Consider the following 14,133-nt stretch of genomic DNA (forward strand, 5'->3'; position numbering starts at 1 on the left):
CACAATAACACTTATATCTTGGGGTAAAATCACACAGTGTGAAGAATAAATAACAACCATAGAGCAACTTTCACTAACAGGAACGTCGTGTATTTGGTTTCGTTTCAAAGTCAGAGCCCCAAACGCTAAGATTGATAATTCCTGAAATTATTCTCTGGAATTTCAAGTGAAATACTATGTTCACATACTGTACTTATAACAATTTACTGAAGTTAATAATTTTTTCCACACTTCACGCTCATAAGAGGGTAGGCTGAGCACAGAGTGGCCAATTGCATTATGGTACTGGAGAGAAGCAAAAGAAAAGGCAATTGTTGCAGTTGTGCTGTTATGAGTGAGCCCAGCTCATCCTTGTAACAGACTCCCTCGAAGTCTGAGACACTCTCCTGCTCTGGACACACCGTGCTCTCCTCGTGCCTTCTTCATTATGCTGACGCCCACAGCAGCTCCAGCAGTGGAAATACAAGACTGTGTTTAGGAGTGGTGGAAATTGGGAGGAGAAGGGCAAGGCTGGGCCATGCTAAGGCACGTGGACGTTGTTGGGAGGGTTATTGCCTCAGGAAAACAGTGGAGGAGGAGAAAAAGGAGAGAGGGAAAGAAGAGAAAGAAAGGGATCTCATTTGCCTGACTGTTCATTCCGGCTGCTTTCCGATTTCTCTTCCTCTTTTTGCTGCCAAACTTCTCAGAGGCAGCTGCTCCGAGCCCTCTGTAGTAGGGTATTAAAGTAGGACATTTGCTATTTTCTCAGTTTGGGCGAGGCTCTAAACTTGAGAATAAAATGTTTTGTTATCCACAAATTATAAAAAGTGGTAGGTACCAGACTCTTTCTTCAGAACCAAGGAGTGACTCACAAGAGGCGGCCTAAAAATTTATCAGGTGATTCATGGCTAGCCTGCGGTGGAGATATTTTAAGGGGAGGCCTGTAAATTAATGGAGATGGGGAAGCGGGAGTCTGCAGAGAGGGAACCAGGAGAGACCGACTATACGAAGGAACAGTGGCCAGGCCGTGTCTGTCCAGAGAGCTCTGACCCACGTCCTCCGCATGAGCAGCCAGGGAAGCCCAGCCACAACGTCTGTAGCCATCGGCCAGAGCAGTCAGGACCTGGTCAGTGACCCTCAGCCTCCCTTTTTCTGCCCCCACGTCCAATCAGGACCAGCCAGAAAAGCCCCTCAAACCCATTACATAAGATACTCTGCTTCTAGTTAGCGGGCCTCCAGCGTCCCCGCGCCAACAGCCTCCTGTCGGAGCCCAGCTGAAGGCTCCCCATGTTTGTAATCAGAGCTCCCCAGCCCTGCCTGCCTCGAGTGCACGCGACGGCGCTGGCTCCCTCCCTGCAGCAGGCTCTGAAGAAACAGCCGCAGGTCTCATCTCGTGGTCTCCCTTTATTTCCACAGCGGATTGAGTGCCATGACGTTTCTCCCCCCTCCGCTTAGGGGACAAGACAGGGTGCTTCTCCCTTACTTTTAGCCAATGGCCTGGAGACTGACACTCTATTCCATTCCAAAGAATGTCCACAGGGGAGGCGGCTAAAGGGCCCTGTGACAGCTGAGGAAAAGACAGGGCTCAGATAGGACCATCTTAGGGTGGGGGTTGTGCAAACACCACTCGGGCCAAGAGTGACCACTCGGGCCGTCTTGAAAGGGACCCTCCCAAGAGGACTTCCCGGGAAGGTGAGTGATCACAACAGAAGGTCTCTTAAAAACCCACAGGAGAATCCAGTGAGACAAAACATCGGCTTTTTGATGGACCAAATGGCAAAAACTGTATGAGCTAACTAACAATGTTTCTGCCTTTATGCCTTTTTCCTCCCACCACACCATCTCTAGAAAAGCCATATTAGCACAGTGAATAGGAGAGGAAGGAACAAGATTTTCTTCTCCCCTCCAATTTGGATTATTATTTCAAATAGTATTATTATTGGATTATTATTTCTTTATGCCAACATTTATCTTTTTGTCAAGGCTTCTGAAAGAATTGCTGAGAAAACTACCCTGCATCTCCTCTGCTGTGGACGATGACACTCTTCTTGGTTAAATTATGAGTAAAGGAGCCTTCCATAAAATATTAAAAGTTTAATGCTAGAGGTAAACGTGACCAGTCGGCTCTCTCCCACTGAGTGGTAGTTCTAAAGCAACGCTCGTCTCAGACTGAATCCGCTCTGAGGAGACCACAGATTAATTTGCGATTTTGAACAAAGGTCTGGGATCGCTCCTCGGGCCACTGCCATGCCACCCATCAGCCTCTACTGATGCCAGAAGAGAAAAAATGCTTCATCAGGGTTCCACTGGGACCTTCAGACCAGGTTGCCCTACAATGCTTCTCGTCTCTCTGCACTGATGTGACCACCAAAAAGGCAGACCTCTGCTTCTGCACTTCTCTTCCTCTTGAATTCATCCGCCGCTCGTGTCTTTCCCACCGCTCTTCCCATTCCGCCCCTGGAACATCCATCTCCGTGTACCACAGCCGCTTACGACTCCACAGGTTGTACACAGCAATCTCTCCTCCTGCTCGCCTTAGCTGATCCTGGCCGTTTTCACAGCTACCGTCTTCCTTACAGATTTTTCAAGTTGAAAGCTCTTCATTCCCCGACTTGCCACATGCCCCAGAGCTTACTGGAATACTAGGCATTCTTCGTCGCCTGGCAATTTTTTACCATTATATTTCTACTGCTGCACTGTCCAATAAGTAGCCACTTGCCACATGAGGCTATTGCGCACTTGAAATGTGGCTTGTCCAAGTTGAGATGAGCCGTAAGTGTAAAAAACACCCCAAATTTCAAAGGGTCCTGAAATTTCTAAAGGATCCAGCACCACACATTTCTAAAGGGTCCCCTCACTATGGGAAATGGGAAAGCGGGGCTATTGTTTGGGCTATTGTAGTATTAAAAAAATGTAAAATATATCATTAATATTTTTATGTTGATTACATATTGAAATAATGATATGGATTATTATTTATTACATATTGGATTATTATTACTATGTTATTATTTATATACATTATTACATACGATTTGGATGTATTGGATTAAATCAGATATATTATTAAACATAATTTCACATATTTCTTTTTACTTTTTCAAAATGTGGCAATTAGAAAATTTTAAATTACACAAATAGCTCCTATTATATTTCTATTGGAAAGAGGTGGGAATTACACGGCTTTACAAGAAGAATAAAAACTCCTGTGATTACCTGTTTCATGTTCTCTGTGGGGCTGTGTACCAGGCCTTGGTCTTGGTGCTGGCAAAGGAACGGTGCATAAAGTCCTTGTTGTCATGGCATTTACATTACAGTGAGGGGAGGAGGGCAATATATATATACCAACAAGTACACACCAGTGAGTGGGCTGTGGAAAAGTGCTGTTGTAGAGAGTAGAGAATGCTAGCTGTGGGGAGGGCTTTCTATTTTCCATAGAGTAAGCAGGGTTGGCCTCACTGGGAGGGTGGTGGAACAGAGGACTTCCAGAATTCAGAGAATAAGCCATGTGGAGAGCTGGGGGCAGTGGTTAAGTCAGAGCAAGTGCAGAGGATGTGAGGAGGACAAAGGCTTGGTGGGTCTAGCAAGAGCAGGGGACAAACATCACTGAAATGGAGTAGGTGAGACAGCAGTTATGAAGAAAGAGAGCTAATGCAGCAAGAGAGGTAGTGTGTGCATGCATGTGTGTGCGCATGCGTGTGGTGAGGGGGATCGTATCTTGTAGGGCTTTGCAGGGCATTGGAAGGACTTTAGCTTCTACCCTGGATGAGATGAGAAGCCAGGGGAGGTTGCTGAACAGAGGAATGACCTTCTCTCACTTAGGCTTTAGGATGACTTGCTGTTATGTTGATAAGGGTTAGTTGGTAGGTAAGGACTGAGGAAGAGGAGGCTACTACAATAACACAGCAAGAGCCAGATGGCGTCTGGACCAGGACATGTAGGGACAAGGGGTTGAATTCTGCATAAATGTTGAGGACACAGGCACTAGGGTGTGCTGGAGGATTGGATATGGGAAGTGGGAGGAAAAAGGAGACAAGGATGATTCCAAAGTATTGGCTTGGCAACTGGCAGGTTACTGAGAAGGAACATGTTGTGGAGAGTGGAGGAGGGAACTGGTAGTTGGCAGTCTGGAAATAAAGTGCTAATATTCACTAGAAGGAGGTAGAGACCCCACTGATGAAGGTGTCAGGAAAGGTTCCATAAGGTGCCTGCTTTCAAGCTGTGCCTTAAAATAAGATGAGGATTTCACAGATGAGAAAAAAAGAAGAGTGCCCTGCCCTTCAAGCAGGGAGAGCAAAGGCAAAGGAAATGGGAAAGCAGGGGATTGTTTGGGATGGTGACTGTTTGGGATGGTGACTGGTTGGGATGGTGACTGGTTGGGATGGTGACTGTCTGGGATGGTGACTGGTTGGGATGGTGACTGTGTGGGATGGTGACTGTCTGGGATGGTGATTGGGATGGTGATTGTTTGGAATGGTGACTGTCTGGGATGGTGACTGTCTGGGATGGTGATTGGGATGGTGACTGTTTGGGATGGTGACTGTTTGGGATGGTGACTGTGTGGGATGGTGACTGTCTGGGATGGTGATTGGGATGGTGATTGTTTGGAACGGTGACTGTCTGGGATGGTGACTGTCTGGGATGGTGATTGTTTGGGATGGTGACTGTTTGGGATGGTGACTGTCTGGGATGGTGACTGTCTGGGATGGTGATTGTTTGGGATGGTGATTGTTTGGGATGGTGACTGTTTGGGATGGTGACTGTCTGGGATGGTTATTGGGATGATGATTGTTTGGGATGGTGACTGGGATGGTGACTGGTTGGGATGGTGACTGTGTGTGATGGTGATTGGGATGGTGATTGTTTGGAATGGTGACTGTCTGGGATGGTGACTGTCTGGGATAGTGACTGTCTGGGATGGTGACTGTCTGGGATGGTGATTGGGATGGTGATTGTTTGGAATGGTGACTGTCTGGGATGGTGACTGTCTGGGATGGTGATTGTCTGGGATGGTGACTGTCTGGGATGGTGATTGTTTGGGATGGTGACTGTTTGGGATGATGATTGTCTGGGATGGTGACTGTCTGGGATGGTGATTGTTTGGGATGGTGATTGGGATGGTGACTGTTTGGGATGGTGACTGTCTGGGATGGTGACTGTCTGGGATGGTGATTGGGATGGTGATTGTTTGGAATGGTGACTGTCTGGGATGGTGACTGTCTGGGATGGTGATTGTTTGGGATGGTGACTGTTTGGGATGATGATTGTCTGGGATGGTGACTGTCTGGGATGATGATTGTTTGGGATGGTGATTGGGATGGTGACTGTTTGGGATGGTGACTGTCTGGGATGGCGATTGGGATGATGATTGTTTGGGATGGTGACTGGTTGGGATGGTGACTGTCTGGAATGGTGATTGCTGTGGTTTGGTGAGGAACCACAGAGAAATGGGTTTGGAAGAGCGGGTGTAGCAAGATGGTGAGGCCCGCCTGCTCAGGTAGGGAGTTTGGACTTGGCTTGTTAGGCAGTTAGGATACCCTGAGAAATTTTGAGCAAAGGAGGGAAATGATAATATTGGTCTCCACTTTAAGAAGATAATGCAGAATGAGGGGTGGTTTGTTGGGGTGGAGTGAGAGGGGTGGGGCTGGAAGCAGGGAGTAATTAGGCAGTTGTGCGGTAATTAGGCATTTCTCTTTGCCCCTCCAGCTTCACTTTCTTTCCTTCTCCACCCTGTCTTGTGCCCTAGAGGCCGACTTTCACGGATGATTTAAACAGAACACTTTGACCCTCCAATTTGTGATTGAATCTGGCCAGTAGGTGACACAGCAGGAGAAAGGAGAGCAGGCGGAGAGTGAGGCCAGAGTGGCTGTTACCTGAGTCACTCCCCGGGGCGGGCGTGTCTGCTTGAAGATCACAGCTCTTCGGGGGAGACCCGATTCTACAGCAGCCCAGGGTCCAATAACGGCTCTCTGCCTTGACTCTTTAGTCCTCGGGGCCAAACAGGCTTCCTTGTGGTTGGTAAATGTGTTAATTGGCCTCAACTCTGCCCACACCCTCCTAAAAGTTCCCTTCACTAAACTGTCCTCAGTCACCCTCTTTGCATCTGCCATCTCTTGCCTCTGAAACCGTAACTGTGTCCCATAGAAAAAAACTCCACTCGTAGTATTCAAAACTCAGCAGTTTACTCTTCTTCCAAGTGAAAGAAGTCAGAGAAGTTGGCAGTCCAGGGCTGGTATGATGGTTTCGTGGTCCCCTGGTATCCAGGGTTCTATGATCCTCCTTCACCACACCAGTGCCGGCTACCAGATGGCTGTTGGAACACTGACCATTACTTCCACCCTGCAGGCAGCAGGAAGGAGGGCAGAAGGGTTCACGTCTCAGGAACTTCAGGAGGCCTTCTGGGAAGTCTCCTCCAGCACTGTGTTTCTATCTCCCGGCCAGAACTTGGTCACACAGCTGTGCTAGCTGCAGGAGAGGCTGGAGATGATTTTTCTAGCTGGGCACATTGCAACTCCAAATACACGTGGGGTTTGGTCATTAGGGAGGAACTGGAAAATGGTTATTGTGTAGGCAGGAACAAGCCTCTACCATCAAGAGCTAGTTAGATAATCCAGAAGGTAGAATAGCTAGCCATGGCCTGGGATGGGGGAGGGAAGGTGGTGAGAGACAGTCAGGACCAGATTTTAACGGCGGAAGGGGCCTTCTTAGTCTCCCCTTTATCTGACAACATTTCGCTTAAGCCCCTTCTGACCTAATAAAATATCATTATCTGAATACACAACTTTCTAAAAGCTACTTGTTGAGGACTTCTATAGAAAATAACCAGGAAAAAAGAAATGCATTTAAACAAGTCTGACAGAAATGGCTAGAAAACACAAGAATATTGGCAATTTCCATTTCAACAGCTTTGGTAACATTGAGTAATTCTGGAGCCATATCAAAGGACACAGCTGCAGGTTTTCCCTGGATCTAAATAACTTCCAGAAAACAAAGTGGTCACCACCCTCACGCTGTTGAATTATGATTGTCAGGCCCATCCCTTTCAGCAACACTTGCCAGCTCAAAAGGAGACAAAGTTCAGAGTTACGGACAAACACTAACACTGGTGATGTGTTAATGCTCTGAACCTCTGGGGCACAAGCTTCCTTGGTAAGCCAAATATCGGGAAAAATAACACTCAATTTTATCTCTTAAATTTTAGTTAACACACAACACTTTTCAAGATCTTACATTTTTTAATAGTCTGTACAAAGTACAGAAAGCCCCTATCTCTTCTTCCTATGAGATTTTATATTCCTCGGGATACAAACTGTATCTCTGAAAGCTGTGTGTGTTTTGTGTACAATATACTTGTACATATTTGCAACATATTTTCTTTTCAAAGTCGCTCTCATGGTTGAGTTAGTCACTAACAGAACATTGCTCTGAATATCATTACAATAGAAAAAAGTCCCCACCTTTAAATACATTGTAATCTATATGGTTGTTCTTGATTTCTAAACTAAGAAACAAATTTAAAACTCTGTGAAAAATGTAAATTGAATTTTTCATTGAAATATATATTTTAAAACCATCATGGTGAGTGACTTTTTGAATGAAGTGATAAACATGTATTCTAATTTAGTCCACCAAGTGCTAGATTTAGTATTGGAAACTTACATCTGTCCTTCCCAAGGAAATCCACTGTCTCAATTTTTATTATAATTAACTTGTAATTTGCTGAATATAAGCTGGTCACATTGTGCTTTATTTTAGAAAAATGAATGTTTCAGCTTGATTTCTCTTTGCTGTCCATCATGCTTCTGTGTTGCCATTAGAAAATACACATTTGTAAGTCATGTCATGGCTTCTACACCCATAAGTCTGTTTGTAATTCAATTCCTTCTCCACAGTTTATCTTATATTATTCATTCCACAAATATTTACCAAGTTCCTACTCTGAGTCAGGCTCTCTGCTAGGAGCTAGGTCTTTACCTTGATCTCCATGTACTGGTTAGCTCTATATGTGTTTGTGGTTGATCACATGTCTTTTGATGCTCAGGGGTTTCTGTGTATGGAGAGGAACAACCAAAAGCATTCATACTTTGTTTAATTTTTAGCTTACTAAATTCACATATTTTACTTACTAAACTTATATATTTACATTGATGGTATATTTGGTTTACTAAGTTTACTTTAAAAAGATAAACAGAAATTCCACATTTAGCTTGACTGAACACGTTAAACAGCAGACAAAATATATACAAATACAAGGACTATACAACTTATTATTACATATGCCTGTGCATATATTCTAAAATATCAACATTATAGGTTTGATTAATATCCTCAATATTTCTTTTGTTGTATAATATTTTTATTATACTTAATTTAATATCTTCCTAAGATTTTAGTAATATTATGTTTAAATAATATTTCCAGGGGTTGTAATCTTTCCTGATAAAAAAAGGAAAAAGACTTTTTCAAACTAGCCAAGGTCGCAGGATCTGTGTTACCAATCAATTGATTACTGGATGGAGAATTGGGTATAGAATTTAGTTGTTTCTCCCAAGCAGATTAAAAATCAAGATAATGGTTATCAGGTTTTTTTTATGGTTTTATCGTTAAGTTTTGCAAACAGCTCTCTCTCTTAAAATGATGTATTTGAAAGTCTCCTTTGGTTAGTAATGTCTTCTATGTCTTGTCATCATAATGTGTTGACCTCCTCTGTTAGCCTTATTGCAACTTCTTTTATTCCTTACTATATTTTATTATCACTCATAGGACCACATGACAGTTTCATCTCTTAAGAGATGCAAGAATAGGACCACACATTTCTCTCTAAGACATTTTGCTGATTCAAATACTTCAAACACTCTTCTACTTGGTTGTAGCGAGCTCATTACTGTTAGACCCACTTTCTACTTGGTAATACATGTGACTAGAGGGCTAATTAGTTCTCCCTGTTATTGATACTATTTGCACCTTTTATGGACCATATAAAAATTGTCAAACTCTTTACCAAATTGATTGTACCATTTTACATCTCCTCCAGCAATGTATGAGAATTTTAATTACTCACATCCTCTCTGATACTTAAAGTTGTCAAACTTTAATTTTAGCCATTTCACTGGGTATGTGACACCTCATTGTGGTTTTAATTTACATTTTCGTGATGACTAATGACATTAAGCATCTTTTCATGTGTTCATTAGCTATTTGTATATCATCTTTTGTAAAGTATCTGCCCATTTTTATGGGATTGTTGTTTCATCTTACTATTAATAAGTTGCAAAAGTTCTTTATTTCAAATTAAAATCTTTTGTCAAATATATGTAATGTGAATATATTCTCCACTCTGTGTCTTGACTTTTCATTTTCTTGATAATGTTTGTCAAAGAGCCAACATTATTTCATTTTGTGAACACCAATTAATCATTTTTTTGTGGCTCATGCTTTTATGTCCCTTACCCATAACAGAGTCAAAAAAGTTTATTCTTAATGTTGTCTTCTAGAAATTTTAGAGTTTTTTCTTTTAAGTTTAGGTCTATGACTCATTTCTAATTAATTTTGATATTTGGTATAAAGCAAGGATTCAGGTTCATTTTTTTTCATATGTATATCCAACTGTTTTGGCACCATTTTTTAAAAAGACTCTCCTTTCCCTATTGAATTACCTTGACAATTTGTTGAAAACCAATTGGCCATATACGCAAGGGTCTATTTCTGAGCTCTCCATTCTGTTCCACTGATCCATATGTCTATTCTTTCACCAGTAGCTCACTCTTGGTTAATTTTTTTATAGTAAATCTTACAGCCAAATGGTATGTCTTTTAATTTTGTTTTTCTTTTCCAAAATTATTTGATTCTTCTAGGTTCTTTGCATCTCCATGTAAATGTTATAGTCAGCTTGTCAGTTGCTGCCAAAAAACAGGTTGGGATTTGATTTGGATTAGTTTAATCTGTAGATCAATCTCAGGAAAATTGTCATAACAGTATTGGATCTGCCAATCCATGAACATGGTATATTTTTCCATTTATTCAGATCTTTTAAAATTTGTCTCTGAAATGCTCTGTGATTTTCAGTAAACAGATCTTGCACATATTTTTTTTGTGTGTGTGTGAGGAAGACCAGCCCTGAGCTAACATCCACTGCCAATCCTTCTCTTTTTGCTGAGGATATTGGCCCTGGGCTAACATCCATGCCCATCTTCCTCTACTTTATATGGGATGCTGCCACAGCATGGCTTGACAAGTGGTGTGTCAGTACGCACCTGGGATCCGGACCTGCGAACCCTGGGCTGCCGTAGCAGAGCGTGCGCACTTAACCACTTGTGCCACCAGGCTGGCCCCATCTTCCACATATTTTGTTATGTTTGTCCCTAAAAGTTTCATGTTTTTGATACTATTGTAATGGAAATGCTTTATAATTTGTATTTCCAGTTGTTTGTTGCTAATATGTAGAAATGCAATCGATTTGTGCGTGTTAGCTCTGATCTGAGGACCTTGCTAAAGTCACTCATTAACAAGTGTTTTTTTTTTGATTCCTTAAGATTTTCTACGTACATGACCATTTTGCCTGCAAATAGAGTTTTTATTTCTTTCTTTGCAATCTCTATGGTTTTTTCTGTTTCTTGCTTAATGTGGTAGCTAGGATCTCCAGTAAATGCTGAAAAGGAGTGGAGAAAGCAGAGATTCTCATCATGTTCCTGATCTTGACAGGAAAGTATTACGTCTTCGTCGACGCCCTTAATCAGGTTGAAGATGTTTCCTCAGCTCGGTGAGATCACTGTGCATCGCTTGGGGTCCCTGTACCCGCACCACCATGCAGAAAGTGTCTTCAGGCAGAAAACCCGGGTAATTACAGGGCTCATCTCGATTGTTTCTCTCCTCTATCGGGGATTATAGTTCTGCTCTCCCTGTTATCCCACGTCTGAAAATACTTGTTTCTTACATTTTATCCAGTTTTCTGGTTATTTATTGTGGGCTGGTAAATCTGGTCCCAGTTACTACATTACGGCCCCACATTCAGAATATATAAATAAATATCCATTCATTAGAATTTCCTATTTATTTAAATCAATGAAATTAAAAACAGCTTATTATATTCACAATTTTTTGTTATGACTTCTATTATGCACTTCAATTTATTTTTATTTTTGAATATTATAAATTCAAGGCATTTGAGAAACTCAATCTTTTCAATTCAACATAATAGTAAACAGAATAATCCTACAATGCCCAGGATGAGCCCTTCATACACACAAAGAATTGAATTCCAGGCAGTTCTGGGTTATCCTACTAATGGGCTGAATAAGCTTCAGTGACCCTGGAGAAAGTCTTCAGAAGGAGAAGCTGAGAGACCAGCTGCTTGAGGTCGAAGGCCATCAGCTTGTAAGGAAAACGTCCAGGGCAGCGTGTAAACTCAATATCTTCCTCTGAAGTCTAACTTTCATGAAGTCCAGGGCTGTGTCTCATTCTCATCTGGACTCTCACAGCTCCAAGCACAAGGCTTGTCACATCGTAGTGCCCAGTACCATGTACTGAGTGGAACTGCAAACACTTGTAATGCACAGCAAAACACTGTGTTTACAAGAAAACAAATGTTAAATAAATTTCATAATTAAATCTGAATTACCTTTTTTCCCTGTTAGTGATTTATTTTATTTATTTATATTTTTTGAGGAAGATCGGCCCTGAGCTAACATCTGCCAATCTTCCTCTTTTTGCTGAGGAAGACTGGCCCTGGGCTAACATCCGCGCCCATCTTCCTCTACTTTATATGGGACACCACCACAGCATGGCTTGACAAGCAGTGCATCAGTGCATGCCCAGGATCGAACTGGCAAACCCCGGGCCACTGCAGCAGAGCACGTGCACTTAACCACTTGCGCCACGGAGCCAGCCCCCTTTTAGTGATTTAGATCATGAAAATTCATTAACATTTTCGTTCCATCACCCACTACCGTTTACTGGGGGACCTCCCACAGGGCAGCAAGTATCTGTGCATCACGACAGAAGTGCTCGTGGTCTCAAACTGTCCACCCTCTCCTTCCTTGTAGCAACAGAACTCTGTAATTTTTGCTTGGCACGTTGCTATTTAGCTAAGAGACTGTATTTCACAGGTGCCCTTGCATCTAAGTATGGTAATTTGGCCAAGTTCTGCCCAATAAAATCTCAGTAGAGACTGTGGAACTTCTAGAAGTCTACTTAAAAGAGAGGGCACGTGTCATTCTTTTCCTTCTTTCCCCATTCTTCTTCCTGTGTCTTGGATGCAGAAGCTCTACTAGCAATTTTGGAATTAAGATAAGGGCCATTCCTAGGGGTGGTGGAGCCATGGACAGGAAAGAGCCTAATGCCTTATAGAATCACTAAACGACATCTGAGTTGCCTAACCCTGGGCTGCTTCTTTTGAGATAGAAGTCAAATTCCATTTGATTAAGCCATTGTTACTGGAATTCTGCTATGATAGGCATGTGAATCAAACTGCAACCCATACAACCATTTGAAAAAGTGTTTGCGTATTCTACCTTTGCCAGCTGTTTATGAGACGGCTCTTTGCCTGTGATAATACTGCATAACAGACAGCCCCCAAGATCTCAGCGGCTTAACACCACAAAGACTTTTCTTGCTTACGGGTCTGCATGTTCACTGCTACCATCTGATCTTGGACATGATGAACGCTAGGCTTGCATGACTCCAGACTCCAGGTCAGGATCAGTGTGTTCCACCTGCTGTCACTGTCGGGGTCCAGCAGCCAGCTGGACTATCTAATGATGGAATAGCAAATGTGCAAGAGGACAAACCAGTTCACATGAGCACATTTAAAGTTTTTGCCAATATTTCATTGGCAAGGCACACGGGCAACCTCAACACCAACGAGATGGAAAATATACTTCCACCTGCTCTGTGGAGAGGAATTGCAATGACACACGGTAACATGTGTGGATGAAAAATTTTCTAACAGAGAGAGAGTGAAGAATCTGTTATGGAGAACTTGGAAAATTCTAGAGATCTGGGAAAGGTTACTTAACCTCTATGTCTCTGTTTTTTAAATTGTGAAACCAAAGCGTCAGTTGTGATGAACTACGCCCTTTAGCTTTAAACTTACATGGCTATAATTCCATATCAACTTGTTTCCTTCCTAGTTCCCAGGGACAGAGATTACTAGGATGATTGTTTTTAAGTATTAGTTAGGGTTATTGAACTTTAATTGCAATGGGGAAAGGTAAATAAAGCAGATGTCAGTGGGTTTATTAGGGATTTTCCTCTACAAAGTATTTTGTTCCCTCCATCTTACCCTACTCTTAAAAAAATAAAGGGCACAGTCCATGTCTGGTCCACAGACCAGATTCAGATGGTCAAGTTTTGTTGAAGAAGGTCATTAATATCGCGTGTCTCGACAGTCATACCCCACCTGAGGGTATGGATATGGTGACGATCTTCTAAAGTGGGACAGAGTGGAAGTCCATGAGGAGGAGGAATTGATATTCTTTCTATGTTTTCTTTTTCACCCACTGCCCAATACATAGGATTCTTTTCTTTTTTAAAAATAACTGATTTAAAGAGTGCTTAATTGAGAGAGAAGTCAAGATGGTGGCATAAGCAGACTCTGAACTCACCTCCTCCTGCAGACACAGCCAATTTACAACTACTTGTGGAAAAATTACCCCTGAGACAGAACTGAAAACTGAATAAGAGGAACTCCTGCAACAAATGACAATCCTAGTTGAGGTGGAAGAGGCAGAAATTCCCTTCTGGAGAGAAAAAAACGCCACCTTCACAAGAGCTTCATGGCTGCCTGGGAGCAGCCCACAGGTCCACAGCCCTCCCTGGAGGAGCGGGGCCCTGAGCTGGGAAGCGCTCCCACTGTAGGCATTTTGTGCACCCAGCACAATCGAGATGAGTGGCATAATATCTGACTTTGCCTGCTACTAAAACATTGGGGAGTACCCCCAGAAAAGCTGGATCACAAAGAAATTAAAACTGGCTCTTAAAGGGCCCATGCACAAATTCACCCATTGCAGAAAGCAACCTAAAATCACCAGAAAGAAAAGTGCACAGTGCTTTGGTGAAAAGAGACTCACCTGATAGGCTCTGAGTGCATCACAGTGAGAGGTGAGACTTCTCCAGGGACTGGGACATTGGTGGCCGCCATTATTGTGGCCTGGTGTG

The 14,133-nt window shown here is 42.7% G+C and overlaps 1 long non-coding RNA gene across 1 annotated transcript; it reads right to left on the bottom strand.

Moving 5' to 3' along the window:
• Positions 1 to 11,006: 11,006 nt before the first annotated feature.
• LOC147915889 (uncharacterized) lies at positions 11,007 to 14,133 on the bottom strand. The gene is made up of 2 exons (XR_015553756.1): positions 14,046 to 14,133; positions 11,007 to 11,541 (listed from the first exon to the last, which is right to left on the bottom strand). It is a non-coding gene; the product is annotated as an uncharacterized LOC147915889 (long non-coding RNA).

This window comes from Ceratotherium simum, chromosome 12 (assembly GCF_057802395.1).
Source record: "Ceratotherium simum simum isolate JZ-2026a chromosome 12, ASM5780239v1, whole genome shotgun sequence".
In the NCBI taxonomy this organism is placed as follows: Eukaryota; Metazoa; Chordata; class Mammalia; order Perissodactyla; family Rhinocerotidae; genus Ceratotherium; species Ceratotherium simum.